The sequence below is a fragment of the Saccopteryx leptura genome, chromosome 2 (genome assembly GCF_036850995.1).
Source record: "Saccopteryx leptura isolate mSacLep1 chromosome 2, mSacLep1_pri_phased_curated, whole genome shotgun sequence".
Classification (NCBI taxonomy): Eukaryota; Metazoa; Chordata; class Mammalia; order Chiroptera; family Emballonuridae; genus Saccopteryx; species Saccopteryx leptura.
In genome coordinates, this window is record NC_089504.1 from 321,077,484 (window position 1) to 321,086,269 (window position 8,786).

Consider the following 8,786-nt stretch of genomic DNA (forward strand, 5'->3'; position numbering starts at 1 on the left):
GATCCTGGTCAGGGTGCATGCATCAGTCTGTTTCTCTATCTTCCCTCCTCTCACTTGGAAAAGAAGAAAAAAGATTCTCTCTTTGTCTTTAACTTTTGACATTTTAATTATGCTGTGTCTTGGTGGAGGCGTATGAATTTATCTTGTTTGGGACTCTGCACTTTCTGGACTTTATATTTACTTCACCAGGTTAGGCAAGTTTTTTTTATCATTATTTCTTCACGTAGGTCTTTAATACTTTGCTTTCTCTCTTTACCTTCCGGTACCCTTTTGATGAGATTATTGGTATGCTTGATGTTGTTTCAGAGGTCCCTTAAACTATCTTTACTTTTTGGGTTTTTTTTTTTCTTTTTGGTGTTCCAATTGGATGTTTTTCACTACCTTGTTTTCCAGATCACTGATTCAGTTCTCTGTTTTGTCTGATCTATTAATTCCCTCTAAAGCAGGTGTAGTCAACCTTTTTATACCTACTGCCCACTTTTGTATCTCAGTAAAATTTTCTAACTGCCCACCGGTTCCATAGTAATGGTGATTTATAAAGTAGGGAAGTAACTTTACTTTATACAATTTATAAAGCAGAGTTACAGTAAGTTAAAGCATATAATAATAATTACTTACCAAATACTTCATGTCAGATTTTCGCTAAGTTTGGCAGAATAAATCTTTATAAAACAACTTACTATAGTTAAATCTATCTTTTTATTTATACTTTGGTTGCTCCACTACTGCCTACCATGAGAGCTGGAATGCCCACTAGTGGGTGGTAGGGCCCAGGTTGACTACCACTGCTCTAAAGAATTCTTCATTTCAGTGATTATATTCTTCATTTCTGACTGGTTATTTTTTTATGTTTATTATCTTCATTGTTATGTTTCCTATCTCTTTGTTGAAGTTCTCACTGAGATCACTGAGCATCCTTATAATCAGTGTTCTGAACTCTATGTTTAATAGATTGCTTGTCTCCATTTCAATTAGTTCTTTTTCTGGAATTTTGTTCTCTTCTTTCATTTGGGACATATTTCTTTGTCTCTTCATTTTATATACCTACCTTTGTTTGTTTCTATGCATTAGGTAGAACTGATATATCTCCTGGTCTTTGTAGAGTGGCCTTATATAGTAGGTGACCTGTGGGGCTCAGTGGCACAGTCTCCCTGGTGACCTGAGCCAGGTGCTTCAGGTATGTCCCTTGTGTGAGTTGTGTATGCTCTCCTGCTGTAGTTGAGCCTTGATTGCTGTTTGCATGTCAGTGAGTGGGATTCACCATCAGGCTGATTGGTTATGAGGATGGGCCATGATTATAGTGGACAAGCTGTTGTGTGGAGGCTGACCCCACAGAGAAGAAATTACTTTAGCAGGACTCTGGCACAAGCTTAGTTCACCATTCCTGTGTATCAGCTGGTTTGGTGATACTCTAGTGTGGTCTGAAGATGGCCACTGTGTATGTTGGCCTGGAGCCCCCTGTGAGGGGTTCTTGTACAGGCCAATGGCAGCCTGCCATTTGTGCCCAGTTTGGGCCAATTTGAGGGGAGCTACAATGTGATTTGTGGTTAGTTGCTATCTTTGCTAGGTTTGGAGGTACCTTGGAGAGGCTATGCTGCAAACTGAGCCTAGCTGCTACTAGTACTGGCTTGGGTCCTTTTGGCGGGCACTATGATATGAATTGAAGCCTGTCATCACTTGTGCCATTCTTGTGCTTAGTTGAAGCTATATTCTAAGCCAACACCAGCCTTAGCTTATGCCAGGGTTGGGGCAACTGATGGGAGTTACAATTCAATTTGAGACCGGTCACCTCTGTGCTGGGTTTGGGGTATAGGACATGCCAAGGCCCGCCACTGCTTGTGGTGTTTATGGACATTTGAGAGATTTTATGAAAGTCCACAGAACAAGCTGAAGCAGACTACTTGTGTGGGAAATCTGCTGGAAGTGGCCTGGGTTGGGTGTACGAGTTGGGTGGAGCAAGGACTCAGAGAATCACCAGATCAGGCAATAATGTTAGCCAGGTTAATGAAGAGCACAGATTTGGCACCCACCTGCATCTGGATGGAAGGAGCACTCAACAAAGAAGCAATGGCATCTGCCAGTGCTTCTGTCCCAGAGAGCGCGGCCTCATGACCTGCCCCTCTAACCCTTGCCTTGAAGCTAGCTGATGCAGTCCTCCTCATATGTCCCTGGTGCTTTTCAAGCTGTTGTCCCTGCACTAGAGACTAGAGCAAGTGAGTTTGTGAGTAAATGAATCCACATGTGGGCCCCTCATGAGGAACACCTGGGACTGCAGTACCCCTCCATATCACTTGGATGCAATCCCCACTAGATTTCACAACCAGACGTTATGGGGACTCCTCTTCCTGGCACTGGATGCCTGGGCTGGGGAACCTGATGTGGTTCAGGGATGCCTCTCTCCTCAAGGAGTACCTCCACAGCTGAGGTATCACTCCTTATTCTTAACCACCATACTTTGATTGTGGGACCAGCCTGTTCCATGTCTCCTTCCTTCTTACCAGTCTCATTGTGGCTTTTTGTATTCTTAGTTATAGGATATCTCTTTGGCTAGTCTTTAGGTGTGTCTCAATGATGGTTGTTCTATAATTTAGTTGTAATTTTGATGTGGTTATGGGAGGAGACAAGCATAGTGTTTACCTACTGTGCTGTCTTGACCACAAGTCTTCTGTCACTTATTTAAAAATAAACTAGTATTTCCTTTTTGGTTAACTTTTGTTAATTTGTTTTTTTAAGTGAAATTAGGGGAGATAGTGAGGTGGACTCCCATATGTGCCCTAACCAGGATCCACCTGGCAACCTTGTCTGGGGCCAATGCTCAAGTACTGAGCTATTTTTAGTGCCTGAGGTGGATGCAGGGACCAACTGAGCTATCTTCAGTGTGGGACCATGCTCAAACCAACTGAGCCACTGGCTATGAGAGGGGAAGGGGAAGAAGAAGTGAAGGGAGCCCTGGCCGGTTGGCTCAGCAGTAGAGCGTCGGCCTAGCGTGCGGAGGACCCGGGTTCGATTCCCGGCCAGGGCACATAGGAGAAGCGCCCATTTGCTTCTCCACCCCTCCGCCGCGCTTTCCTCTCTGTCTCTCTCTTCCCCTCCCGCAGCCAAGGCTCCATTGGAGCAAAGATGGCCCGGGCGCTGGGCATGGCTCTGTGGCCTCTGCCTCAGGCGCTAGAGTGGCTCTGGTCGCAATATGGCGACGCCCAGGATGGGCAGAGCATCGCCCCCTGGGGGGCAGAGCACCGCCCCTGGTGGGCGTGCCGGGTGGATCCCGGTCGGGCGCATGCGGGAGTCTGTCTGACTGTCTATCCCCGTTTCCAGCTTCAGAAAAATGAAAAAAAAAAAAAGAAGTGAAGGGAGACAGAAAGGGAGGAGAAGCAGATGGTCACTTCTCCTGTGTGCCTTGACTGGGAATCAAACCTGGGACATCCATATGCCAGGTCAGTGCTCTATCCACTGAGCAATTGTCCAGGACCTTTTTTGTTAACTTTTAATAGTTAAAAATTAAAAGTTATAAGAACAGAATCAATAAATTATCATCCACCTAATAAATTCCTTTTCTTGGATCCTAAATAGGTAACATTTGTTTAAAGATTTTATTTATTCATTTTAGAGAGGTGACAGAGATAGAGAGGAGAGACAGAGAGAGAGAAGGTGGGAGGAGCAGGAAGCATCAACTCCCATATGTACCTTGTCCAGGCAAGCTCAGGCTTTCGAACTGGCAACCTCAGCATTCCAGGTCGATGCTTTATCCACTTGTATGTGTGTGTGCATGCCTGGTGAACCTCATCACAGGAGAGAATGCGTGAATGACAATGTTCAATTCATGCAGCTTTTTAAAAACTAGCAGGCAGACTCATCATGATATTCAGAGAACAGTGTCTTTAATCATAAAGGCAAACATAAATAGGATGCAGGTAGAAACATCCCAGTTTAAGAACCAGCTAGAGGTACGTCTGTATCCTGGCTCCACTGCCAGCCAATTATAACTTCTCTGAGCTTCAGTTTCTTCCTCTATGAAGTGGTGGTAAGGACACCTAAGTAGCAGGATTGTTGTGAGGATTAAATTAGATGAAATGTTAGTGACTTGTGGTTGGAAATCGGGCTTTCACTCATCACCACAGCCAGGATGTCTGTCTTCTTTCCTGCCTCCATCCACTCTTAAGGAGTTAGTGTGGTCTCTAAGAGCATGAGTTTTGGAGTTAGCTGGATTCCAGCTAGGAATCCTGGCTTTGCCACTTAAAAATTTGTGACCTTGGGCAAGTTATTTAATGTCCCTGAGACTTATCAGAGATAAGGAAAGCTCCCACATAGATTAATGAGCAGATATAAATCACATGATTTATATTTAGTTCCTACCACAGCAACTGGTAGGAGATATTCAATACAAACTGGTTTGCTACAACGTGTGTTTCTTAAATATGAATGACCTCATATGCCACGGGTAAATGGGGAATTGGTATAACATGGAAGCCATGTTGACTCCTATGCAATTTTTTTCTAGCATGTTAATATTTGGAAACAACCAGAGGCAAGCTTTCTCACAGCAATTACCTCTTTTAATAGGAGGAAATCTTAGCACTCTATTAAGTCCTGAAAGAAAAGTTGAGAATACACAGAGCTGCCTTCTTTAGCCCCAGAATGTGACTGATTTAGTGACTTTAAGTATCACAGTGTTACCCTCATGTCCAGCTTTCTGCAGATGAAGAAGCTGCAAAGATTTCCCTTTAAACTAGAATGACAGATGTATGAAGAACACTACTTGAATAGAATGTTTAATTTTGATGAAAAAGGTTACTATTAGAATGAATGCACCCCCTACCTCGCAAAGACCTTTATCTCAAAAAGAAGCCCCAGGAGCCTGAGGGTTCAAGGAATATAGTACTCAAATGTTTGTGTAATTTAAGGTTTAGTGGAGTTAATGTTTTTAGTTTTGACATTGTTTTTGTTAGTGCTCTGGTTACAAAGTTGCACGGATTTTGAGTGGTCTACCCCAACCCTATTTTTTCCCCCAGCAGCCCAGCTATTTGCAGTGGGCTATTTTGTAGATTGTAGGAGTTTTTCAGGAACCCATAAATGGTATTACAGTAGAGACAACTGTATACATTCCCTTTCCCTCTAATGTTTCTAACATACTAATGTAAAAAAAAAACACCTAAGCAACAGTAAAGTGTGATAACAAAAACAATGGCTTACATTTATTATGTACTCTTTACATATATAAGTCAACACTCATTAAATTCTTGCAACAATCCTGTGAACTAGGGGTTGCTATTATACTAAGATGACCAACTTTTTTCAATGAAAAGGAGGACAAAAATAAATTGAGGAAAACAATATCGTAAATAAAAGAAACATTTTATTCATTGCAATAATAATACACTATAATATGATAAATGCATAATGAAAACATCTGTAATATTTTATATTGTAATTATGCTTACATGCCTATTAATTTTTTTTTTTTTTTTTTTTTTACAGAGACAGAGAGAGAGAGTCAGAGAGAGGGATAGACAGGGACAGGCAGACAGGAATGGAGAGATGAGAAGCATCAATCATCAGTTTTTCGTTGCGCATTGCAACACCTTAGTTGTTCATTGATTGCTCTATCATATGTGCCTTGACCACGGGCCTTCAGCAGACCGAGTAACCCCTTGCTGGAGCCAGTGACCTTGGGCTCAAGCTGGTGAGCTTTTGCTCAAACCAGATGAGCCCATGCTCAAGCCGGCGACCTCGGGGTCTCGAACCTGGGTCCTTCTGCATCCCAGTCCGTCGCTCTATCCACTGCGCCACCGCCTGGTCAGGCGCCTATTAATTTTTAATAATGATTATAAGAAAAAAGTACTCATTTAAATACAATTATGTCACATCACACACAATGGATCAACTCTACATCGATCAAATACGGACATTTACAGATTAGTCTTCCAATATCAAAAAGGAGGACATGTAGGAGGACACTTTTCAAGGGAGGATGGTACTTACAAAAGAAGGACTGTCCTCCCTAGAGGAGGACAATGGTCAGCTTATTTATACCCATTTTATAAAAGAGGAAACAGATTTATAAGTAACATAAGTAAACCAAGATTAAGTAACTTGCCCAAGGTCCCACAGCTAAAAGTGGTAGAGTGAGAATTAAAAACCTGTGTTTTTTTCTATGCATTTAAACATATATCATATTGTTTTATTCTGTTGGGGTTTTAAAAATGTAAATGAATTACATTTAAATTGTTTCTTTAATTTACAGATGGTGCCTTATTAGAAAGCCTAAGTAAGGGGAACCTGTTAGTAATTCATAGCTATTTACATTTTACAGGACTCCTGTTTCACTCCAAGAAATCAGGCTCATCAATTATTTGCATTTGGTTACAGGTTAATTATGCAAGTAATTAGCCTTGAGACTAGACCTGAACATGAAAGTATAATGAATAGTTATGCTAATTGCTCTTTTCTTTTAGGACAGTACCCCTCTTCAGCTTGCTAGATTTTCCTATCTTTCACTTTGTGGAAAAGTCCAAATCAGGGATGACATTAGATTTCCTCTGTCATGCAAACTCTAGCCTATTGATATGGCTATTGGGAGCATTGTATTGAGAAGCAGGTCATCTGGGCCCCGGGGGAATCACATTGTGACTGATGAAGGTTGTCGCTACAGGTGAAAGAGTTGGGTTGGCATCAGGTGAGCCAGACATTTGCCATCTCTAGCCTGAATATTGAGAAACTGACCCAAATCTTAGAGGTTATAGCATCATATTTGCTGCTCCCTCGAACATTCCTACAAATATGCTATGTTCTATGGCAGGGATATGATGAATCAGGCATGGAGTCTGTCTCCTAAAAAGAAAGGCATAAATGGGCCCTGGCCGGTTGGCTCAGCGGTAGAGCATCGGCCTAGAGTGCGGGGGGACCCGGGTTCGATTTCCGACCAGGGCACATAGGAGAAGCGCCCATTTGCTTCTCCACCCCGCCCCTCTCTTTCCTCTCTGTCTCTCTCTTCCCCTCCCGCAGCCAAGGCTCCATTGGAGCAAAGATGGCCCGGGCGCTGGGGATGGCTCCTTGGCCTCTGCCCCAGGCGCTAGAGTGGCTCTGGTCGTGGCAGAGCGACGCCCCGGAGGGGCAGAGCATCGCCCCCTGGTGGGCAGAGCGTTGCCCCTGGTGGGCGTGCCGGGTGGATCCCGGTCGGGCGCATGCGGGAGTCTCTCTGACTGTCTCTCACCGTTTCCAGCTATAAAAAGAATAAAAGAAGAAAGGCATAAATGACCATACACCAATTAAAAAGTGTTATGTGCCCTGAAAACAATGGATAGTGTGGCACAAGCAATCAAAGGAGAATGGTGATTTATAGTAACAGGAAGGCTAGGGCAGAGACAGATCGTGTCCCTTTTTAGGTGAGTCTTAAAGGATAGTTAGAAATGTATGGTGGGGGCGAGGTGAGGAAGGCTCAGATTTTCCCCTAGTTTTGGACAGGTGATAAATCACCTGTCGTAACAAGAAAGAAGGAAGTGTGAAATGGGCATGTGCAAGGGAAATGGTAGCGTGGTTGCAATGTGGGAAAATAAAGGAAGGTAACGTTGGAAAACAAGGGCAGGCCAGGCTGTAAAGGGCCTGGGAATGTTCTGGAACATTGTCTCTCAAGGTGTGTCCACAGGATGTTCAGAGTTTTTACGCAACAAAAAGATTCTGTTGTCAACTGTTTTGAAGAAACATTGAATTAAAAACAAACGGATTTCTATAGCGCAGGCGTTTTTCAAAGCTTTTCAGATGCCAGTGTACATTGTGCATTTCTGAGAGGGATGTGTAGTTTACAAAAATCCCAAACTTCATGATCATAGACATGTTTTTCTTGGCCCAGGAGATCAGCATGGTCTGCAGGAGCTTTGTCAAAGTAATGGCCATACAAGTGGTGTGATACCCAGAGTACACATTCGACATTCCCTAACTGACCAGCTGGCTGATCTTTTAGGAACCCATACTAGTGTTGCAGGAATAGGGAAAAAATTATTTGCCCCAAAGAAAGCATCGACCCTTTTCCCTCCCTTTCCCCTCTGCTTCATTGTTATAAGGATCTGCCTTCAGCTGCCGACCTTTGGCCCCCTTTTCAGCCAGGCCCAGTGGTATGGCTCTCACTCCTGGAACTCAGTTCCCACCCAGATAAAACCTTGCCTTGTTTCAGGGCTCCAGCGGTGCCCTGTTTTGAATCTCCCATCTGTCATCCTGGATCCCAGAAGAGCTGACTGCCTTGCTCTCGGCTGCCTGATGCCCCTTGACCTTCTGGACTCTTTCTTTGCCACTGCTCTGACCTCTACATACTTCGAGTGCTTCTGGTCCTCCTGGTAATCCTCGAGATGTCTTGTCTCCAGCTGCTCATAGCTCTGGGGTGACTGTGGCTCCAGCTCCTGCCACATGTTCAGAGACAAGGAAACTGCGCACAACATTCAGGGGACCGCACACCCAGTAAACACCTTCTGCGATCTTCCTCAGTTGTGGTGGCTTCCAGGTGAGATTCCATAGTTCTGTGTGGAAGAAACAGTGTATGGCCCAGTTATTGTGACCCAGAAAAGGGACTTGGGATTCATTGCAAGAAATTACAGCCAAAACTTGGGGCGCCAAAGGCCCACCAATTTTTGGAAATTGTTAGGAAGAATAAGGAATAAAAATACAAAAGCATTTACTACCTTTATAAGGCGTGAACAGTTCTGGTTGGTGCATTTTAAGAAAGAAAGGAGTTCACAGGCATTTCAAATGACCAAGGAACTAGAGGGGCTTCTGTACGAGGCCAGGGTGGAGGCTGG

At 43.7% G+C, this 8,786-nt stretch overlaps 1 non-coding gene across 1 annotated transcript; it reads left to right on the forward strand.

Moving 5' to 3' along the window:
- Nucleotides 1–6,850: 6,850 nt before the first annotated feature.
- On the forward strand, nt 6,851–6,927 carry TRNAS-AGA (transfer RNA serine (anticodon AGA)). The gene has a single exon. It is a non-coding gene; the product is annotated as a tRNA-Ser (tRNA).
- The last annotated feature ends 1,859 nt before the right edge of the window (nt 6,928–8,786 follow it).